The sequence below is a fragment of the Gopherus flavomarginatus genome, chromosome 11 (genome assembly GCF_025201925.1).
Source record: "Gopherus flavomarginatus isolate rGopFla2 chromosome 11, rGopFla2.mat.asm, whole genome shotgun sequence".
Lineage (NCBI taxonomy): Eukaryota > Metazoa > Chordata > Testudines > Testudinidae > Gopherus > Gopherus flavomarginatus.
This window is the reverse complement of record NC_066627.1, coordinates 17,031,832-17,054,642: the sequence shown is the minus strand read 5'-3', so window position 1 is coordinate 17,054,642 and position 22,811 is coordinate 17,031,832. Positions and strand designations below refer to the sequence as shown.

At 49.5% G+C, this 22,811-nt stretch overlaps 1 protein-coding gene and 1 pseudogene across 2 annotated transcripts in view; both read right to left on the bottom strand.

Moving 5' to 3' along the window:
* Window positions 1-22,811, bottom strand: part of LOC127031308 (ribonuclease-like) — an 84,607-nt gene that overhangs the window by 1,759 nt on the left and 60,037 nt on the right. Inside the window, exon 1 of one of the 2 annotated variants that reach the window (XM_050918059.1) lies at window positions 2,812-2,848. The exons of the other annotated variant lie outside the window; for it this stretch is intronic. The gene's annotated coding sequence lies outside the window, so the exon portion shown is untranslated. Of the gene's footprint in view, window positions 1-2,811; window positions 2,849-22,811 lie in introns of those variants that run through there. 2 annotated transcript variants of the gene reach the window in all.
* LOC127031304 (ribonuclease-like) lies at window positions 6,685-7,136 on the bottom strand (annotated as a pseudogene).

The window sequence follows — 22,811 nt, the reverse complement described above, 5'->3', positions numbered from 1 at the left end:
CAGAAAGAGGAACTATACAAAAAGGAGGAGGTCAGCTAAACGGAAATTAAAAGGTACAGGGCCAAAAGTGAAATCCTTGCAAGCCACACGGAAATTTTTTAAAGACACCATAATAGAGCCTCAACTTAAATGTAAACCCCAAATTAAACAACATAGTAAGAGAAGCAAAAATGAGCCACCGTGGCTAAACAACAAAGTAAAAGAAGCAGTGAGAGGCAAAAAGGCATCCTTTAAAAAGTGGAAGTTAAATGCTAGTGAGGAAAATAGAAAGGAGCTTAAACTCTGGCAAATGAAATGCAAAAATGTAATTAGGAAGGCCAAAAAAGAATTTGAAGAACAGCTAGCCAAAGACTCAAAAAGTAATAGCAACATTTTTTTTAAGTACATCAGAAGCAGGAAGCCTGCTAAACAACTAGAGGGGCCACTGGATGATCAGGATGATGAAAGAGCACTCACAGGGGATAAGGCTATTGTGGAGAAACTAAATGAATTCTTTGCATGGGTCTTCACGGTTGAGGATGTGAGGGAGGTTCCCAAACCTGAACCATTCTCTTTAGGTGACAAATCTGAGGAACTGTCCCAGATTGAGATGTCATTAGAGGAGGTTTTGGAACAAATTGATAAATTAAACAGTAATAAGTCACCAAGACCAGATGGGATTCACCCAAGAGTTCTGAAGGAACTCAAATGTGAAACTGCAGAACTACTAACTGTAGTCTGTAACCTATCATTTAAATTAGCATCTGTACCAAATGACTGGAAGATAGCTAATGTAATGCCAATTTTAAAAAGGGCTCCAGAGGTGACCCCCACAATTACAGGCTGGTAAGCTTGACTTCCGTACTGGACAAACTGTTTGAAAGTATAGTAAAGAACAGAAGTGTCAGACACCTAGATGAACATAATTTTGGGGGAATAGTCAACATGGTTTTTGTAAAGGGAAATCATTCCTCACCAATCTCCTAGAAATCTTTGAGGGGGTCAAAAAGCATGTGGACAACGGGGATCCAGTGGTTATAGTGTATTAAGACTTTCAGAAAACCTTTGACAAGGTCCCTCACCAAAGGCTCTTAAGCAAAGTAAGCAGTCACGGGATAAGAGGGAAGGTCCTCTCATGGATTAGTAATTGGTTCAAAGATAGGAAAGAAAGGGTAGGAATAAACTATTAGTTCTCAGAATGGAGAGAGGTAATTAGTGGTGTCCACCAGGGGTCTGTACTGGGACCGGTCCTATTCAACATATTCATACATGATCTGGGAAAGGGGGTAAACAGTGAGGTGGCAAAGTGTTAAGATGACACAAAATTACAAGGGAAGTTAAGTCTAAAACAGACTGTGAAGAATTGCAAAGGGATCTCACAAAACTGGATGACTAAGCATGAAAATGGTAGATGAAATTCAATGTTGATAAATGCAAAGTAATGCCATTGGAAAACATATCCTAACTATACATATACAATGATGTCATCTAAATTAGCTCCTACAACTCAAGAAAGAACCTTGGAGTCATCGTGGATAGTTCCCTACAAACGTCCACTCAATGGGCAGCAGCAGTCAAAAAAGCTAATAGAATGTTAGGAATCATTATGAAAGGGATAGATAATAAGACAGAACATATCATATTGCCTCTATATAAATCCAAGGTATGCCCACGTCTTGAATACTGCATGCAGATGTGGCCACCCTATCTCACAAAAGATATATTGTACTTGGAAAAGGTTCAGAAAAAGGCAACAAAAACGATTAGGGGTATGAAATGGCTGCTGTAAGAGGATTGATTAATAAGACTGAGACTTTTTAGCATGGAAAAGAGATGAATAACGGGGGATATGACAGAGGTCTATAAAATCATGACTGGTAAGGAGAAAGTAAATAGGGAAGTGTTATTTACTCCTTTTCATAACATAGGAACTGGGGGCCACCAAATGAAATTAATAGGCAGCAGGTTTAAAACAAACAAAAGGAAGTATTTCTTCACACACCACACAGTCAACCTGTGGAACTCCTTGCCAGAGGATTTTGTGAAGCCCAAGACTAGAACAGAGTTCCGAAAATAACTAAAATTCATGGAGGATACGTCCATCAATGGTTATTAGCCAGGATGGGCAGGGTGGTGTCCCTAGCCTCTGTTTGCCAGAAGCTGGGAATGGGCCATATTCTGGAAGGCGCTGCAGAGACCCCAACTGAGATCAAGGCCCCTTTCTGCTCGGAGTGTCCCAGACACAGAGTGAAATGCAGGCAGAGCTCACGCTGTGCATGGAGCAGGGAAGAGAAAGGTTCTTCTCCCCCCATTACAGGTGTGGAAACTGAGCAGAGATAAGTTAAGGCTGGGGGTTTTCAGCTCCCTCTGGGTGCCCAACTCCCATGGACACACCCCAGGGTTTGGCCTGCATCTGGGGGGGCCTGGGAAATCTGCATCCTAAGAAACAGGGAATGAACCCCAGGGCTCCTAGACCCAGTAGGGGCACATGACGAGCAGAGCAGCTGGCCAGGAACTGAACTCAGCGTTACTGCTTTGTCTGCAATGTGTCCAGTGTTCTGGCTCCCAGTCCCAGCCACCGTTCCTGTGACCACTAGACACCACTCTCCTTCCAGAGCCAGGGTGAGAACTCAGGAGTCCTGACTCCACATGTCCCCCTGTGTTCATCTCACTCTCTTGTCAAATTTCTGATCTCAGTCCCCAGGGTCAATGCAGAGTCACCCGCTGAGTGCAATGTGGTCAGGGCTGGATTCTGCTCCCAGCCCCCCGTGTCAATCAACAGTGGCCCTCCCTCTGCATTTCCCCTCTGGCTGGAGTCTGTTCTCAGCTCACCCGAATCCTGGGGCTCCCGTCAGAGATGGATCCTGTTGCCGGCTGAGCTGAGAGTTTCTAATTCTCCTTCCCTCCTCCAGGCACCTTACATAAAGCCCGACCAGTTGGGGAGGAGTGGGGCAGCTCCTCCCACTGAGGGGCCCAGAAGCGCTGGGTGTGGCAGGGAGTTTGGGGGGAAGCAGGCACAGGGCAGGGTCCTGAGACACTGAGAACCCCTCATCCCCTGTATCTGGTGCACTTCCCCTGGAAATGGAACCCTGGAGTTCTGGCTTCCAGTCTGCCTGAGCTCTAATCCACGAGACCCCACTCCCCTCCCAGAGCCTGGTTGGAACCCAGGTGTCCTTACCCAGCTGCCCCAGTGAACCTACCCTGTAACAGGTATAATCTGGGTGCCATGGTTACCCCATAACCACAACTTCCACCCCAACCTTCCCCAGGTTTCCTGAGCAGGTCATCAAAAGAGGGGCAGCAACCTATCCAGGGGAGGGGCAGGGCTGGCCTGTGCCCAGCAGATTCTTGGATCACAGTCCTCCCTCCAACCCCTGGCTGCACCTGAACCCCAGGGCCAGGGGGAAGGGTGAGGGCTGGAGGGGACATGGGCGGGATGGGAATTGACTAGGGCTTGATGTCCTGTCTCCTGGATCTGTGTCCTGCCCTCTGCAGGGTGTGTGTTTGTGTGTGAGTGAGTGAACAGTGTGCAGGAGTATGTGTGTGAGCAGTGTCTATGTGGGCAGTATGTACAAGTGTGCATTAGTGTGTGTGTCTGTGCTGAGAGTGTCTCTGGGTGTGTAACACAACCACTGGAGAGTTTGTGGTGCCAGGGGAGTGTTACAGAGCTGACTGGACACAGCCCCCCCCCAGCACAGTGAGTAGCCGCATACTGGATGGCCCCTGGCTGCCTGCGACGCCCCACCCAGGGCTGGCTCTCCTCTGGGCCAGGGTATTCTCTGTCTGACTGCCAGGCCTGTGCAGTGTCACTGAACTGAAATAAATACCATGTCTGTCCGTGTCCGTGTCCGTGTCCGTGTGTGTGTGTGCATGTTCTCTCTCAGTGTGTTTGTGTCACGCTGGGCCTGGAGGTGCATTTGTCCCTATGTCTGATTGATCTGGGGTTTCTCACCAGTTGACCTTGTCACCATCTGATCCCTTGATATGTCCTGTAGAAACATGGGGGCTGGGATAGATGGGTCCAGTGGGGTGCTGAGAACTATTGACCCAAACTATAAGCCCTGTGTATAATGGAAACCACTTCATGTAAGGGTGTGCAGCAGTCAGGCCCCTCTGTGCCGGTGCCTGTCCCATTCACCCTGCAGTGACCTCCTGGTGCTCACGGCCTTGGGGCTTTGACACCCCCATCTGGCCCTGACGGGGGCTGCCCATGACCCCGGAAGCCTGAACCGGCCCTAACCCCATTGCAGGCAGCCAGATGCGAGGTCAGACCTCTGTGTCCATGGATTGCTGCAGCTAGAAGGGCGAATGCAATCCTTCGGGTGAGAAATAGGGGCGCAGCGCTGCAATGCATGGATCCAAGGAGCCAAGGGTGTTAATATGACCCTGAAAGAGTCCAACAGTCAATAGTATTAATGAAGGTTTAGGGTTTGGTATCCAGAGATCTCAGCCTGCTCCATCTCATGGCAAACCCACCGCTCTGGACATTGTTTAACATGTTGTTAAGGCTCAGAAAAAGAAGGACAAACAGTTAAAGCATGTAACACGGCTTTCATTTCAAGGGCATCCTTTATTCCCCTTCACAGAGGTTTTAGAAAGACCCTTGCCCTCCGTTTAGCAGGCTTTGCGATGGTATAAAATATGGCCGTGGCTGTCTCCATTAGAGATAAGAGCTGCTAGTACTGTGTGTGTGTTTGTGTCTGTGTGTGTGAGAGATGTGCAGGAGAGTGTCTCTGGGTGTGTAACACAATCCCGGTAGAGTTTGTGGTGCCAGGGGAGTGTAACGGAGCTGCCCGGACACAACACCCCAGCACAGTGTGTAATCTCATCCTGGATGGCCTCTGGTTGCCTGCGACGCTGGCTCTCCTGCAGCCCGGTGTATCCTCTGCCCAACCTGCGAACCCTGTGCAGTGTCACTGAACTGAAATAAATTGTGTGTTTGTGTGTGTGCAAAGTGCATGTGTGTGTATGGCTGTTTTGTCAGTGTGTTTATGTCACTCTGTACCTGGGGTGCATTTGTGCCTGTGTCTGGCTGATCTCGGGCTTTCTCACCAGAGATCTTGTCGCCATCCGATCCCCTGTTATAGTGGAGGAGGCCAGGCTGGGTGCAGGGTGATCCGGGGTAGGCCGGGCTGGTTGGGCCGAGGGGGATGTAGGGCAGGCTGGGCTGGCTGGGCCAAGGGGATACGGAGCAGGCCAGGCTGGCTTGGCCCAGGAGGATCCAGGGCAGACTGGGGTGGCTGGATACACTGTCCAGTTTGATTGTGGATTTCTTCTCTGTCTGTGCCTCCTGACCTGCTCGAACACCGCAGATAACGACCGAGGAGGGCCTGGCTCCAGGGGCTAGTTCCCAGCCACCCCTCTCCACTGGCCCTGACTTTGGAACCCTGCCAGGTCCTCTCTGCACCGGCTCCTGTCCCACTCCCCTGCAGTGTCCTCTGTGCTCATGAACTTGGGGCTTTGACACCCCCACAGTCCCAGGGAGGCCCAGAGCTGGTCCTACTGAGGGTGCCCATGTCCCCGTCAGCCTGGACTGGTCCCAGCGCATCCTGGGAAGGGAACGGGGCCCGAAGGCCCGTCCCGCGCTGCCCAACCCCACTAGCTCCCTGGGCGTCAGTTGGTTGTTGGGCCATTGCTGGATCCCTCCCTGTGGTCTGGGGCAGATTGCTCTCCCTGGGAAGGAGGGAGGGGAAACACTGCACACACAGGCGAAGTTTCACAACCCGGAGGCCCGTGGGCTGAGGCTGGGGAAGTCGGTGAGGCTGGGAGGTGTGGAATTTAGGCAGTAAGAGCTGGGGGAGGCAATGGGAAATGTCATGGCAGGATGCCCACTGGCGCAGAGCCCACCTGGTAGAGCTGAGAGCGAGCAAAGAGGACTTGTTCCTGGCTAAGGAAGTTTCCCACCCACAGCCTTTGCAATGATGTCCAGCCAGGCTGGCTGGAACCCTCCTTCCAGAGACAGACCAAGCTGAGCTTCTGACCTTAAAGTCTATGAGTCTACGAGACTATGAGTCTCCTCGGGGAAGGATCAGGGTGCGTCTCAGTCCCTCTGTGTCACCCCCTGGCCCCTTTGTCCATACTCAGAACAGGACACCCCTCCCCCTGCAGGTTTCGTTTCTTCCTGGAGCTTTTCCTTCATTTCACACCTCACAGCTCAGCATCAGGCTCAGCAGGGCAAACAGGCCCCAATGAGAGCACTAAAATGCCTCCATCCCCCCAAACACACCGACTGGTTCTGCACTGACAGGAAAGCGTTTTATTGCAAGAAGCAGCAAGGAAAGAAAACTCAGTGACGGATTCCAGGGCCCCGCCTGGGACAATCTTCTCCCCACAACTTGCCCCTGATATCCAATGGGGGAAGGGGGTCTGGCTGTAGTGAATGATGGCCACTCAGCAAAGGGGGTGCTGGGCTCAGGCTGAGGGTCTCAGTGCCAGCTGGGGGGCGAGGGTACGGGGCTGGGTACCCAGATTTTCACTCGTGTGGATGGTAACCGGACGCCCAGTGTGGTAAATCCTTCCACAGTCCCAAAGCTGCCAGCCTGCAGGATAAGGGGGAGACACTGAATGTCCCTGTGGAGACTTATGGCGGGTGTTGTGCAGCAGGGGCAGGGATGGGACAGGAGAGCCCCCAGTGATGGGGCTACCCAGAAGTGAAAGAGAGAGTAAGGACCTCCCTGCTCCCAGCCCATTGCTGGCATCTGAGATCTACAGGATTCTGAGGAAGTGCACGGGCCGCTGCTGCTGGTTACAGGCCACGCGGATCCTGTGGGTCTGGGGTATTTCCCTGTAGATATAGCGTGGTGGGAGGCGGGGGTTGAACACCAGCTGGCACGTGGTGAGGCAGAAGGCTGTGAGGCTGTCGCACTGGTTGAGGCTGGGGTAGACGCATATCCGTGGGCGGCTGCAAATGGCTCTGACCTGTCTGGTGGGGGCATGGATGAAGGTGTTACTGGGTCTGCAGCCAGGGTGGGTCAGGCAGAGGCAACGCATCATGATGTTGTAAGAGCTTTGCCCTTGGGGGGTCTGGTCTTGGGGAAATCAACGTGTTCGCTCACAAACCGCTCGTAGCTGTTGGGTAGTACAATGTTCTGGGCTAGACAGATGGCCAGCAGGACGAGGGTCAGGAAGAGCAAGGGGCAGGATCCCCTTGGGGCCATGGCTGTGTCTGTCACTGGCCTGTGGAGTGTGGGGCGGGAAATAGATGGAGACAGCGTGGAGTGGGGATTTGCCTTCTCCATGGAATCCCAAACCCTCCCCTGCCAACTGATTCTATTTCTAAAGCCTGAATAACCTGACCGAGATGAGGACTCCATTGCGCTGGGCGCTGCACCTACCTCAACCAAGATCAGAGCCCTGTTGTGCCGGTGCTGCTGACCATGACAAAGATCAGGGCCCCTTTCTGCTCAGAGAGTCCCAGACACAGAGTGAAATGCAGGCAGAGCTCACGCTGTGTAGAGAGCAGGGAAGGAAAAGGCTCTTCTCCCCCCTGTTACAGGTGGGAAACTGAGCAGGGAGAAGTTCCAGTTCGGGTCTTCAGCTCCCTCTGGGGAGCCCAAGTCCCATGGACACACCCCAGGGTTTGGCCTGGAGACTCTGGGGGGCCTTGGAAATCCACATCCTAAGAAACAGGGAATGAACTCTAGGCTCCTTGACCCAGTGGAGACACAGGACGAGCAAAGCAGCTGGCCAGGAACTGAACTGTCCGCTTTACTGTTTTGTCTGCTATGCGCCCAGTGTCCTGACTTCCAGTCCCAGCCACCTTTCCTGTGACCACTAGACGCCACTCCCCTTCCAGAGCCGGGGTGAGAACCCAGGAGTCCTGACTCCACATGTCCCCCCGTGTTCCTCTCACTCTCTTGCCAAGTTTCTGATCTCATTCCCCAGGGCCAATGTGGAGTCACTGCCTAAGTGCAATGTGGTCAGGGCCGGATTCTGCTCCCAGTCCCCCAGAGTCAATCCACTGTGCCCTTCCCTCTGCGTTTTCCCCCAGCTGGGTCTGTTCTCTCCTTACCAGAGTCCTGTGGCTCCCGTCAGAGATGGATCCAGCTGCCAACAGAGCTGAGTATCTCTGTCTCCTTCCCCTTTGGGTGTCATTATATAGAGCCTGATCAGGCAGTTGGGGTGCAGCAGCCCCTCCCACTGCGGGGACCAGAGATGCAGAATGAGACAGTGATTCTGGGGGGCAAGCGGGCACAGGGCAGGGTCCTGAGACAATGTGAACCTCGCAGCCCCAGTGTTTGGTGCACCTGCCTCTGTGATCCTCAACCCAGTGTTTCCCCAAGAATGGAAATGGAACCCAGGAGTCCTGACTTTCAGCCTCCCTGAGCTCTAATCCATGAGATCCCACTCACCTCCCAGAGCCAGGTTCAAATCCAGGAGTTCAAACCCAGGTGCCCCAGTGAAGCCACTCCATTACAGGTTTAACCTGGATGCCCTGGATACCCCAAAGCCACGACCCGAAGCTAATCCCTGCCCAGGGTCCCTGATCAGATTCCTGGGCATCAAGAGGGGCAGTGACCCATCCAGGGGAGCAGGGCCAACTCTACCATTTAGGCAGCCTAGGCAAGCGCCTAGGGCTCCAGAATAAATGGTGGGCGCCTCTTTGCCAGAGGGGGCAGCAGGAGGCTCCGGTGGAGCTGCCGCAGTGGTGCCTGTGGACGATCCGGTGGTCCGCGGCTTTGCTGGAGCTGCCGCAGTTGTGCCTTCGGACAGTCAGCTGCTCGCATGGCTCCGGTGGACCTCCCGCAGGCACGACTGTGGGAGCTCCAGCGGAGCCGCGGACCACCGGACCGTCCGCAGGCACCACTGCGGCAGCTCCAGCAGAGCCGTGGGACCAGCGCACGGGGCTGCGAAATTGCCGTCCGCCTAGGGGTGCTCAAACCCCTAGCGCCGGTCCTGCAGGGGAGGGGCAGGCCTGGCCTGTGCCCAGCAGATTCTTGGATCACAGTCCTGCCCCTCCTCCCGATTGCACCTGAGCCTCAGGGCCAGAGGGAAGGGCGAGGGCTGGGTGGGACATGGTGGGGGAGGGACTGGCTGGGGCTTGGCGTCATCTTTCCTGGGGCTGCCCCCTTCCCCCTGCAGTGTGTATGTGTGTGTGAGAGAGAGCAGTGTCCAAGAGTGTTTGTGTCTGAGCCGTGCGCAAGTGGGTGTGTGTGTATCTGAACAGCGCAGGTGAATGTGCATGTGAGCAGTGTGCAGGAGTGTGTGTCTACGAGTATATGAGGGTGGTGTCTAAACAACGGCTATGAATGGAGGTGTGAGTGTGTACGTGTGTGAGAAGTGAATACGGGTGTGCATGTTTATCTGAGCGTTTGTGTCTGTGCAGTATGTGTGTGTGTCTCTGGATGTGTAACACACGCCCTGGAGAGTTTGTGGTGCCAGCGGAGTGTTACACAGCTGAACACACACAACCCCCCAGCACAGTCTGTAGCCCTGTCCTGGACGGCCACTGGCTGCCACTAACACCCCACCCGGGACTGGCTCTCCTCCAGGCTGGGGTATCCTCTGCCCAACCTGCCAGGTCTGTGCAGGGTCATTGAACTGAAATACATTGTGTGTGTGTTCAAAGTGTGTATGTGTGTGGTTGTGTTGTCAGTGTGTTTGTGTCACTCTGGGCCCAGGTCGCATTTGTCCCTGTGTCTGGCTGATCTGAGGCTTTCTCACCAGCCGACTTTGTCTCTATCTGATCCTCTGATATATCCTGTTGAAGTAGGGGAGGCCGGGCTGGCTGGGCCAGGGGAATCCAGAGGAGGCCAGGCTGGCTGGTTCCAAGGGGGATCCAGGGGAAGCCAGGGTGGCTGGGCCAGGGGGATCCGGGGCAGGCTGGGGTGGCTGGGCCCAGGGGGATCCAGGACAGACCAGGCTGGCTGGGCCAGGGGGATCCAGGGGAGGCCGGGCTGGCTGGGCCAGTGGGATCCAGGGGAAGATGGGCTGGTTGGTCCCAGGGGGATCCAGGGCAGGCCAATCTGGCTGGGTCAGGGGGATCCAGGGCAGGCCGGGCTGGCTGGGCCCAAGAGGGATCCAGGACAGGCCGGGCTGTCTGGGCCCCAAGGGGAGCCAGGGCAGATTAGGCTGGCTGTGCCCAGGGGGATCCAGGGTGGCTGGGCTGTCTGGTCCCAAGGAGGATCCAGGGCAGCTTGGGCTGTCTGGACCCAAGGGGCTGGCTGGATCAGGTAGATCTGGGGCAGACTGGGCTGGGCCAAGGGGGACCTTGGTGGGCTGGACTGGCTGGCTCCAAGACTGGATCCCAGCCATCCCTTTCCACTGGCACCAGCCATGGGGGCCCTGACAGGCTCCTCTGCACCGGTCCTGTCCCCTTCACCCTGTAGTGTTCTCCAGTGCCCATGGGCGTGGGGCTTTGACACCCCCACAGTCCCTGGGCAGGCCCAGATCTGGTCCTAATTGTCAATTGAGTGACAATGCAGAATGAGTCAGTGTGTTTGGGGGTCTGGAGGCATTTTAGGACTCTCATTGGGCCCTAGTTGCCTTGCCAGATCTGGTCCTAATTGTCAATTGAGTGACAATGCAGAATGAGTCGGTGTGTTTGGGGATCTGGAGGCATTTTAGGACTCTCATTGGGGCCTATTTGCCTTGCTGAGCCTGATGCTGAGCCATGGGGTGTGAAGTCACAAGGAAAAGCTCCAAGAAGAAACAAAACTCGTAGGGGGTGGGTGTCCCTTCACCAGCTCTCGTAGTACCAGCCATGGCCCCGGGGTTGTGAAACTTCTCTGGGGTGTGCAGAGTCCCCTCCACCCCCGTTCTGGGGAGAATGACCTGCCCTAGACCACAGGCAAGGGTCCAGCAATGTCCCAACCACCAACTGACACCTGGCAAGCCAGTGAGGATGGGTTTGGGCGGATCCAGGCTGACAGGGTCATGGGCAGCCCCACCAGGGCCAGATCTGGGCCTACCCCGGAACTGTGGGGGTGTCAAAGCTCTGAACTCTTGAGCACCGGGGATACTGCAGGGGGAATGGGACAGGAACTGGTGCAGAGGGGCCTTGCAGGGCCCCATAGCCGGTGCCAGTGGAAAGGGGTGGCTAGGAACCAGCCCTAGAGCCAGCCCCTCCTCAGTCGTTATCTGTACGGTCCGGGCTGATCAGGGGGAAAGATGGGGAAGAAATCCAGGATCAGACAGGCAGTTTATCCAGCCAGCCCGGCGTGCCCCAGGTCCCCCTGGGCCCAGCAAGACCGGTCTGCCCCAGATCCCCCTGGGCCCAGCCAACCCAGCCTGCCCCGGTTCACCCCTGGGCCCAGCCAGCCTGGCCTCCCCTATTCCAACAGGACATATTAGGGAATCAGATGGTGACACGGTCAGCTGGTGACAAAGTCTCAGATCAGCCAAACACAGGGACAAATGCACCCCAGGCACAGAGTGACACATACACACTGACAACTCACAAACACATGTTGCAGACACAGCAGTGCCAGAGGCAAGCAACAGTGGTTTGTTGCCTAGAGTGCTTAAGCGCCAATAAACACACTAGGGTGGAGAAGCAAACAACCAAATTTATTTGAGCTTAAATAAGGTGCCAGGGAGAAATAACAATTTCAGATCCTGTACCCCTAAAACAAGCAGTTTTTTTCTTTTATATTCCAGTTGTTTACTACAAAACTTTTTTGCTGACTAGCTGATTTCTTACTTTTCCCCTTTTTTTTTATTCAGCTGCAGTATTTTCTCTCATTCAGTCTTTTGACTTCCCCCTTCCTCCCCCCCTCCGCTGCTGAGACACGTACACAGTATCTTAAAACGGCCTTGAGCGGGCTTTAGCCGAGCTTTAATGTATTACAGCAGAGAACTGGCTGTTACAACCAAAAACTAACTGCTAACACTACATTTTACAGCTCTTAACATATTAGGTTACACTAGGTTACACAAAGTGTTTAACATGGAGGAACATTGGTTTATTAAGGCCTACAGCAGAAGGGCTTCATTGACACTTGTGGTCTATCACCTTTCCGAGTTATTTAGGGTTATGCCAGAGTGACACCAACAACTCCCTCCTTTGAGAATACTCAACAAACTTTTGGCTGAGTGTTCTTACATTTAAAGGATAACATGTGATTAAGCTTTAGGGAGCTGGAGTGCTTTACAGCAAGCAAACAAGAGAAGAGTAATGAAACTACACCAGTGAGCAGGAGGTGAACAATACCTTTTCTTAGTTCTTTTAGGTTGAGCAACCAGCCCCAGGGGGAATTAGAAATAGTAGGGTTTTTTTTCTGGGCCTTTCACCGTTCAAAAGCCTGTTTGGCTGACAGGATGTGCTTGTTAATATTCTGTGCGCTTTTTGGGACATAAGTACAGTATTCATCCCCTATAAGGGTGCATACACCGCCCTGGGAAGCCACACTTCCACCCAGGAAGTGTCCACATATGTCTTTATGATCACAGATTAGATGGTATTTTTGATGCGTTTGTAAGGGCAGTGGGCCAAGTCTGGTACTTAAGATCACTCCGAATGGCCATTAGCTGGTTATTTAGGAAATTCCGAATTTCTAAATATATTAGATTTCACTGCAATGCCTTTTCAGCCTTAGTTATATTTAATACCATTTTTTTTTGGTGTAGTACTATAATACACCTGTTATTTAACTATTTTTAGGTACTGTTAAAAGGCATTTTTATTAAGAGCATACATTATTAGTTACTGGAATGGTTTTAATATGGGTAAAATTTTTAGTAGCAGAACAAACTTTTTGGGTACTTGTTATTTAAAATTTAATTAGAGAGAGCTATATATGCTTAAGGATTTATTCAAACACAGGGCGCAGCCTGTAGAATAAACCCCAAAATCCATTTAATACCACATTTTCAAATATGGGTTCCACAAATGTCCTTCCACCAGTGTATAATTTTTTGGTTTTTTACCAGGGTTAGTTTTTAATGTCCTTTTTAGTTAGGAATTTTTGGACTTTGGCAATTTTAGTGAAGCGAGTGTTCCTTCTTCTTTCCCAAAACAGTCGTGGTACAGCATTTTACAGGGCAGAGGTTACTAGCACATAACCCTGTAATGGTTTTGATTTTTTTAGAAAAATTTAAAGGCACAGTAGATCTGTCAGTGGATAAGGGAGAGGTTACTAACACGTTACCTTGTACTTTTTCCCTGCTGTCCAAAAGGCACAGTGGAGCTAGAAGGTGAAATAAGCTAATTATTAGTAGGAGAATTCTCCCGATGTGGAGGGGTTTTTTTGCAGTGAGAATCTTGGGTCCAAGCAGTTAGTCTTTGACATTTTACAGCAATGTTGGTAGTTACTGGGACTTAAGGGCCTTTTTAGGGTGGAGCCAAGGCAGTTTTTTGTCGGTGGACCTTTATATTAATCCCGTCTCCTGGTTTCAAGGAGTGGCAGGGCTGCTAGGGTCTTTGGGTAGCGCTTTTTTACCTGTGAGAAAAGAAACTTAACACATGTTATTAGTGCCTGGCAGTGTTTTTCAGATTTCATAGCTGTGTGGGCAAATTTAGGCCCTCCTTTTTCTGGTTGTCAGTGTCAAAGTTAGAATCAGGACTCACAATTTGTCAGACCACTCTGTTTTATTAGCACAGCGCTCTGCCAATAACATTCAGAATATGTGAGCGGCCATGCAAGGCCAAAACAGTCTTATTTATACAGATAAAAGAGCGGGAATCAGACAAAGGAACAAAGAAAGCAAAACTGTAAAATTTCACCTGGGGCACAGTATGCATATCCTACTTCCTTACTAACTCTTTATGGATCTGAGGCTAATACTTCACCAATTGCCCTTAAATGGTGCAATTGTTCTATGTGAATGTCTGTATTCCTGACACCTGGATTGCAGCATTCCAACAGTTTTTCTTAAAGGTACAGACAGCATTTCTTTAATCCTTTCTATTTTCACAATATAATTCATTCTACTTTCACAATCCCTCCTTTTGGTCAAGCGCACGCCATGACCAACAATTACTGGGTTCCACAAATTAACCGTTTCTTATCTTTTTGTTCATCAGTGATATTCAAAATCATTATATTAGCACTCTGTTTTGGGGCAGCCATCTGGGTGACACAATTCTGTATACAACAGGAGATTAACTGAAAGCATACAAAAATCACTAAGATTTCAAACAGGATAGTTAGGGCTCCCTGAAACAACCAGTTTCCTATGCCAGAGAAATTGAACAGGTTACTTAGCCACTTCCATAAAGAACTCAGCTCTTCATGAGGAAGATATGCGATTTGTTCTAAGTGGCTATAGCGATCTATTACCTTATTGGTATTGTATAAACATACAACATTGTTTTCCAGTGAGAGCACAGGTCCCTCCTTTGGCCGCGAGCACTATGTCCAATGCCTGACGGTTCTGGAGGGCCACCTGTCCAATCGCCTCTGTTTCCTTGGCCAGGGCTCTTAAACTTTCTCTGGTTTTATTTGCCATTATTTAACTACTTAGGAGCCTTTTTGCCTGGTGTATTGCTCCCCCAAGTGGGGTAAAGGAACTGCCAATAGCCTCTTCCCAGGTGTCATTACTGTTCCATATTGTGTTAAACAGACAAGGTCCTCCAGTGAGGTCTGGGGAATTGAGTGGGATAGCCAGGACAGGAACACCAGTTTGAGAGTGGGCTGGGATGTGGCTGCAGACCCAGCATTTAGAAATAATAAGGGTCTGAGCTATCCACACTTGCTGCTGGATAAAAGAATTGTCATTGTGTGCACCCCAGACCTTAAGATACCAGCAGCCGAGGAACAGGCGCTACCAGAGCTGCATGTTGGAGGCAAGGCCCTTCTGGTTCTGACAACCTCAACTGAGGGAACTGCACTCACAGTTTTATGTCCACCAGGCAGCAGGCGCTCGGCTCACTACTGCTTCTTCTTGGGCCTTGCTTTATGTAGTCATCTGCTTCTGGCAACCCTTACGAGAGCGTAGATTGTAAGGTATTGCAGGCTGTTCCTCTACGTCTTCTTCTGGAGTCAAAAAAATTGACTCTGCGTGGTCCTGAGGTGGTGTTTGGTTCACTGGGGGTGGTGCATTCTTACACTGCGAAGCATGTATCCACTCTGAGATGCCAGACAGTTTAACAGCCGTCCCTTGACTCTGGCTATAACAATGGCCTTCACACCTTATCTTGTCCTGATGCATATATTTCTCATTCACACAAATAGATTTGAGAATACAAACAGTAGTATTTTATATTGAACAAAAAAAACATTGCAAATTAAACCTTGCTAAGTTTTACAATTGATAACTAAGACAATTTACATTGAGACCCAGGCCTTCAATGTTTCTCTAATTTACTTAACACAGACACAATAGAGAATCCTGTCTCTTACTACCTAAATCTTAAAACAAAGAGTTAGAGAGGGCCCAATTTGTAATGCATATGGGAAAACAGAATCCTATAGTCCCAGGGGGTCATTTCTTTCTGCTATTTAAAAATAGTGACTAGCAGGATGAAATCAAATTATACTTTAATTCTTATGGGATATTATAAAATCCTGCTCCTACATATCCCCCTTTTGACACTAAGATTATTAATCGCCAGTGTCACTTCTTATTTAGTCCACGTAATAGAAAATACTGGGAGGTGATTTGGGCCTGTGGCTTTAGCTTTACATACATTTGTTTTATCCACCAGCACATTTTAAACATTTCAATTAAACACATACAATGTAAAACCAAAAACAATTAGGGTAGTAATATTAGTATGCCAGTAGTTGTGGGAGACCATCCAGAAAATGTTATACCAATGGTAAGCTGTTATGCTTTTATGCAGTGGCAATTTTTAACATGTCCCCATTTGCGTGTATAATATGAATAGTTCAGTTTTCCACATTTTTGTTTTTATTTTTTTTTAGGAGCCATGTTACCTTTTTACCTTTTAACAGATGATTGGTAACTGTTTGCCATTTAATGCCAAGGTTGATAGAGAACTCAGCTAAATCAGTGCTTACAGTAAGCGGAGACTCTTTTGTTGTTGTTGTTGTGGCAAATAGTAAATGTGATTATTGGTAAACACAGTACTTACATTACATTTACATTTGTCTTCTGGTGGGTTGCTAGCACTTTTTAAACACTTTTCCCCAAGAATTAACACATACACATAGTCCATTATACAGTACTTTGGATTATCTGAAAGACAAAAAGAACAGTTTTCTACCCCTTTTGGGGTGGCATTGATTATTGCTTAAAGATTTCATTCTTTTACAAATACCCTTCCTGACTGCAGGCAAAACAGAGGAATTACCCCCATATTTTCCTGTGTGTGTTTTTTTTTTTTTTTTAAATAGGCAGGCCAGGTTTTAATGGCTTTGTTGGGTCTAAACTTTTGGTGAACTTTGGGGAGCCAAAACACACCCAGACTGACTGTCTCTGCATAATCCTTCCTGAACCCTTTTGAACAAAGCACTGACCTGCAAACTACTCATGACACCCCCTTTCCCTAGTAGCCATTAGCCTTTATCTCTATGCATTTACTTGTTAACTTGCTTTTCCTGTAAAATCTTGATTAATTATGCATGACCATTATCTTTTGTTAATCACTTTGTTTACTTCTGTGTATAAATATTGATGCTCACCCCTAATAAAGGGGCCACACTTAATCTAAAGCTTTTTAGAGCTAAGGATAGTGTGAGCCCGTTGATCAACGCATTGGTGTCTGGTCTCTGACAGAATTGTGTGCCCCATACCAACTCCGCACGAACTCGGGTGCTGGAGAGGTGAGTGAGGACTTGCTTTATTACCTAACAATTTGGGGGCTCGTCCGGGATTCCTTCTGGTGCGGTACCTCTGTCCAGTGGTCAGACCACTCATATATGAATTGGCAAGGCGCCACAGGAGATTTCTCCCAGCCAATTCAATATTGAGGGGTCGTGTATTGGACAGCAGGGTAAACGCCAGTTGGAGGGCTCCTGTCAGACACCATGGGTCAAGGGACTAGCGTGCCTCTTGAGAGTCCGTTGGGGATTGTAAATAAGTTATGGAATGAAGGGAAACTCCCAGTACAGACAGGAATGTCTAGGAAGAAGTTGTACACACTATGTGTAAGGAATTGGACTGGGTATACCGCGGTATTGGCCGACCCGGAGATGAGGTGGCCTTCGTATGGCTCTTTCGAACAGGCTGCCTTAAGAGGAGTAAAGAGCCAGATCGAAAAAGACCATCCGGGACAGTTATGTTACTGGCTTTGTTGGAACACAGCAGCAGAGCTGTGGAAATCTTTAAAAATTATGGCAGTCAGGTACTCTCCCGAGAGTGAACCCCCTCCAGGTTATTTCGATGAAGGGTGTAGACCACGGCGTGTTTTGACTCGTCAGCTGGTCCCCTCTGCACCTGCCCCTATTCCTCCGCAGGGGGACTCTCTCCATGTAGCAGAGGGGAATCTGCAGAATCCCAAATTGGAATTTCTGCAGAAGGATGAGGAGGAAATGGAGGGGCAAACCTCGGGAGGAGTAGTTACTAGGCTAATGTCCAAACAGATACAGCAGGGTGCATGCCCCCCCCTGAGGATAGCCCAGAGGATGTCCCCGTCAAATCTCTTGCGAGTAATAAAAGTATAGTTAGAGAGATGCCTTTACAGGTGCACCACCAGCTCAGCCCATTCCCCAGGCCTGGATCAACTACGGGAAACAGCAGCAGCCGCAGCAAACTCAGCCTCCTCAATGACGGTACCCCGGGGGCGAAGACAAACAATGTGATGGTCTTATTTCCTTAATGTCTTTAGCCGGCTCCTTTCTCACTTTCTCCCCTCCCAGCAAAGAGCCTCGTTTAACCCTTTCAGTCCAGGGACTGCCTGTCTCTTTCCTCATTGATACTGGGGCTACTTTCTCTCTTTTAAATCATGCCCCCTCTCCCTGGCTATCCTCTGAGGTTAAAACTGCGACTGGGGTGGAGGGCAACCCACAGTCTCTGGGACTCACTTTGCCTTTGAATGTTATTTATGCTGATAAATGTTTTCCTCACCGTTTTCTTTTTTCCCCAGCTTGTCCGATCCCTTTGATGGGCCGGGATTTACTCTGTAAGCTTGAGGCTACTTTAACCTGCACTCCTGAAGGGATAGGATTATTGATGACAGTGTTAGGAGATTCGGCCCCTACTCAGGGTAATTGGGAAACACCCCCCTCTCTCTCCCCTGACCTCACTGACTTGCCTTCAACCCTCTGGGGAATTTCTGACACTGATGTTGGCCTGCTCCTTTCGGCAGAGCCCGTAAGGATTCAAGTGAAGCCTTCCTTAACCCCCCCGTCAGTCCCTCAATACCCCCTGTCGCTGGAAGCCCGGGAGGGCATCCGCCCCATTATCGAGGGATTCATTGCACAAAAGCTAGTCCGCCCTCAGCGCACTCCCTGTAACACCCCTATACTGCCTGTCAAAAAGCCTCCTAAAAAGGACGGAGACCCTGTTCGTTGGCGCTTTGTACAGGATCTACAAGTTGTTAATCAGTATGTGGTCCCTCTTCATGCAGTAGTTCCTGACCCAGCTATTATCATCAGCCAAATCCCCTGGGATGCTGAGTGGTTCACTGTTATTGACTTAAAATCAGCTTTTTTCAGCATTCCTGTGCACCCAGACTCTCAGTATCTCTTTGGTTTCACCTGGGAGGGACAAAGTTATGTCTGGCAACGACTTCCTCAAGGCTACAGAGACAGCCCCACGATTTTCAGCCAGTGCCTCCACCACGACTTGGAAGGTTTCACCAGTCCGCAGGGATCCACATTGGTCCTATACGTAGATGACATCCTATTAGGTAATCGCGAAAAAGCTGCCCTCCGCATCGATGGTAAGGCACTTTTATTATACCTACACACCAGAGGCCACAAGGTAGACCCTAAAAAGATTCAGTGGGTCTCACAAAAATTCCGATATCTGGGCTTCCTGTTAACCCCAGAGGGAAGACCAGATGAACCCAGCCCGCATAAAGACTATTCAAAACTGCCCTCTACCGAACACCAAGAAACAACTTCGAGGTTTCTTAAAATTAATTGGCTTCTGTCGCCCCTGGTTGCCGTCCTGCGGGGAGTTAAGCAAACCGCTCCACCGACTCACTGCTAACCTTGCTCCTGACCCTTTGCAGTGGTCCCCGGACACTATTCAAGCCTTTCAGTTACTCAAGGACAGTGTGGCCTCCTCCATGTCTCTCCGCCCCCCCAATTACAGCAAACCCTTTCACCTTTTTGTCCACGAGAGGGGCGGAATTGCTAGTGGTGTCCTTACCCAGCTGAGCGGGCCCCACCATTTCCCGCTTGCTTTTTACTCTCAGCAAATCGACCCTGTCGCTCAGGGAACCCCATCCTGCACCCGAACTCTGGCAGCAGCTGCCCTGCTGATCACAAAGGCAAAGAGCCTAACCCTGGGTCATTTTACCACGGTTTGGACCTCTCATGCCTTGTCAGCCCTTCTGCGTAGGGGCACAACCCAAGTCTTTTCGGCCCATCGTCAGCAACAGCTAGAGGCCGAACTCTTAGAAGACACTAACCTAATTTTTGAAAGGTGTGGACCCCTTAATCCAGCTACCTTGCTTCCTGACCTGCCAGTCCTCCAGGATCAGCACGACTGTGTGGAAGTAGTTTACAGCATCTTACAGATAAGAGACAACCTGTTTGACGTGCCACTGGACAACCTCGATTGCATCCTCTTCTCGGACGGAAGCTCCTTCTATGTTGATGGCAAGCGTTTCACTGGTTATGCTGTCACCTCTGAATGGGACATTCAAGAGGCCGCCTCACTGCCAGGCAACTGGGGAGCCCAAGCCGCTGAACTCTATGCCCTGGCCCGAGCTTGCCAGTTGGCCGCTGGTAAGACCGTTACCATTTTTACTGATAGCAAATATGCTTTTGGAGTTGTGCATTGTCATATCCACCTCTGGAAGTTTCGAGGTTTCCAGACAGCTGCCGGTAAACCCATTCAGCACCTCCCCCTCATCCACAAGCTTTTGGACGCCCTCCAAAAACCCTCTGTCCTGGCTGTAGTTCACTGCCGGGCCCATACTAAAGATAGTAGCCCCGTTACCCGTGGGAATGCCCTGGCTGACGCCTCCGCTAAGAAGGCTGCCACCTTACCTTTAGCCATGCCCACATTGGCTATTGCAGCCTCCTCCTTTACTCCACCGCACCCCGTACCAGTACCCGCTGCTGAACTACAATCGTGGGAGAGCCTCGGGGCCACTCCGGTCAAAGGGACCTGGCTTATGCCAGATGGCCGAGCCTGCCTCCCTCGCTCCACATACCCCGTGGCTGTTCGCTGGCACCATGATAAAGGGGGTCACTACGGCACGCACACCCTCGTGAACACCATCGCTCGCTTTTGGTATGCTCCAGGCATTCAACCCTATTGCCTATCAATAGTGAAAGCATGCAGCACATGTCAGCGTAATGGACCTGCTCCACCTCTTAACAAAATTAAGGGTGGAAAACCTCCGCCTGCTGCTCCATTTCAACATCTTCAAATTGACTTTGCAGATATGCCAAAGGCTTTTGGAAAAAAGCACCTCCTTGTTTTGGTTTGCCCTCTGACTTCCTGGGTCGAAGCTTTTCCTACTGCTAATTGTACTGCTGCCACAGTGGCGAAAATTCTCCTTAGAAACATTGTACCCCGTTTTGGCATCCCTCTTGTGCTCGACTCAGACCGCGGACCTCACTTTACTGGTCATGTCCTTGGCCGTTTAAAACAAGGACTGGGCATTTCACACTCCTTTCATACACCCTACCACCCCCAGTCTAGCGGGAAAGTTAAGCGTATAAAAAGGGAACTTAAGTTTACATTGGCTAAATACTGTCAGGAAACAGGATTAAAGTGGCCTCAGGTACTTCCCTTGGTCCTGTTTCACCTTCGTACTCGCCCAACCCGCGCATTGGGATTATCCCCCTTTGAACTGCTCTATGAACACCCCCCCTTTCAAAGGCGGGGCGCTACCACGTGCTGATGTTTCACTATTGGGAGGGGATCATTTAACCGCGTGTCAGTTTCTCTCCCTACAGGCTCGCCTCCGTACCCTTTGGAAAGCCTCGCAGTTTTCCCAGACCGTGCCGCTGGAGGAACAGATCCACCCGTTCCAACCAGGGGACTTCGTCTGGGCCAAAAAGTTCGTTCGTGACGACACCCTCCAGCCAAGGTTTACTGGACCCCACCAGGTTCTTTTAACAACCCAGACTGCAGTGTTCCTGGAAGGACGCAAATCTTGGATCCACCACTCCCACGTCAAGCCAGCCGTAGTGGACCACAGTGACGGACCAGCAGCTCTTGTCACCACTGAGGACACTGCCTTCGACCAGTGGACCAGCTTACCTCTCTCAGACATTAGACTTAAATTGACTCGAAAAAAATGAGAGGACCCTTTATTCTGACAACTGTATGTTTTTTTTATGCTTTTTTAGTTTATTTTCTGCTTATGAAGAATGCTGTGTTTTTGTAAATGACACCTACTCTAACACTTTTCAACGTACCAAACACCTAAGGGAAATGGCTAAAAACTACTCCTCTGGCCAGCCACCTTATGATTGGTGGGGAGCCTTATGAAATTGGCTGCCCGGATTTGGGTGGGTTAAAAAAAAACTCTTGGTGGGTGTTGTTGGGGCCATAGTAGTCCTTATAATACTGTGTTGCTGTATTCAGTGTGTCCCCTCCCTCATAAACTCATGTAAGTCAGTTTATTCTTTTCCCACTTCAGCTAAAAGCCTTACTCTCTTCAAATTGGCCCAGGCTAAAATTGCCAAGCGGCCCTTGAGATCTTAAAATAGGGTGTAGCTTTTTGATTAATAGTTATCTCAAAGCTACAAATGGAGGAATGTTGGGTCTAAACTTTTGGTGAACTTTGGGGAGCCAAAACACACCCAGACTGACTGTCTCTGCATAATCCTTCCTGAACCCTTTTGAACAAAGCACTGACCTGCAAACTACTCATGACACCCCCTTTCCCTAGTAGCCATTAGCCTTTATCTCTATGCATTTACTTGTTAACTTGCTTTTCCTGTAAAATCTTGATTAATTATGCATGACCATTATCTTTTGTTAATCACTTTGTTTACTTCTGTGTATAAATATTGATGCTCACCCCTAATAAAGGGGCCACACTTAATCTAAAGCTTTTTAGAGCTAAGGATAGTGTGAGCCCGTTGATCAACGCATTGGTGTCTGGTCTCTGACAGAATTGTGTGCCCCATACCAACTCCGCACGAACTCGGGTGCTGGAGAGGTGAGTGAGGACTTGCTTTATTACCTAACAGCTTCTACATTTTAAGGGTTATGCAAAAATTATTTCACTGTTTAGTTATTAAATTCATGAGGTGGTGTACCTCAAGTTTTGCCTCTTATATAGCAGACCAAGTTTGTAATGTTTTCCCTGCTGTGTTAAGCTTTAAGTTTATTCACAGGTAATAGCTGAGAAGCATCATTACCATATTACTTTAAAGGATTTTTCCAAAAATCATAGACACTACAAGTTATTACAGGGGTACTCACTAACATTAAAGTTATTTTAATGTTTAATATTAACAGTAACATTAGCATCAAATTTATTAAAGGTATCTTGTTATACCATGCCTTTTATGTAGGCAGTTTGTTTGCTGACCAGGTATGTTCTTTATTTGCAGCTTCGTTTGTGCTGGCAGTTTTCACCTTTCTTTATCAGTTAGGTAATTTGCATCAACACAGGCTAGGCTTTTGGATTCAAAGCCATTAGCAGAGCTCAGAGACTCTGTTTTAACACACAGGGATCTGAAAAAGAAAACACAGCCTATTGCGGCTCTTTTTGGAGCCCTAATAGGATTTTAATTCAGCAGCATGTTTCATTTGCATTATTTTTTTTTTACATCCCTTTCTACAATATACGCTGCACATGTCCTACGGAAAATGCACATTCTTTCTATACTATAACTTTTCAAAAACAT